This window comes from Physeter macrocephalus, chromosome 14 (assembly GCF_002837175.3).
Source record: "Physeter macrocephalus isolate SW-GA chromosome 14, ASM283717v5, whole genome shotgun sequence".
In the NCBI taxonomy this organism is placed as follows: Eukaryota; Metazoa; Chordata; class Mammalia; order Artiodactyla; family Physeteridae; genus Physeter; species Physeter macrocephalus.
In genome coordinates this window covers 6093774-6094216 of record NC_041227.1, presented here as the reverse complement: position 1 = coordinate 6094216, position 443 = coordinate 6093774, and positions in this window count along the sequence as shown.

Sequence of the window (443 nt, the reverse complement as noted above, 5' to 3'; positions counted from 1 at the left end):
GGTGCCCAGGCTAGAGCCCCGTGGTCTAGGCCACACTGACCTGGTTCAAGACCCCAGTCATGATGCACAAAGCTTGCCAGGGCATTAGCTTTCGTAGCCTCATTGAAGCCAAGTGACGGAGGCTGAGGAGAAACGCCTCCAAATTGTCGGGAGGCAGATGAGAGACTGGTGAGCACACACACACACACACCTCACACCACACACACACACCACACACACTTCACACTCACCATACACACACACACACCACACACACACATCTCACACACACCACACATACCTCACACTCACAACGCACACACCACACACAACTCTCACACACACACACCACACACACACCCCACTCACACACAACTCACACACTCACAACACACACAAAACACACACATCACACACACTCACCACACACACAACACACACACACACAACTCACACACACATCT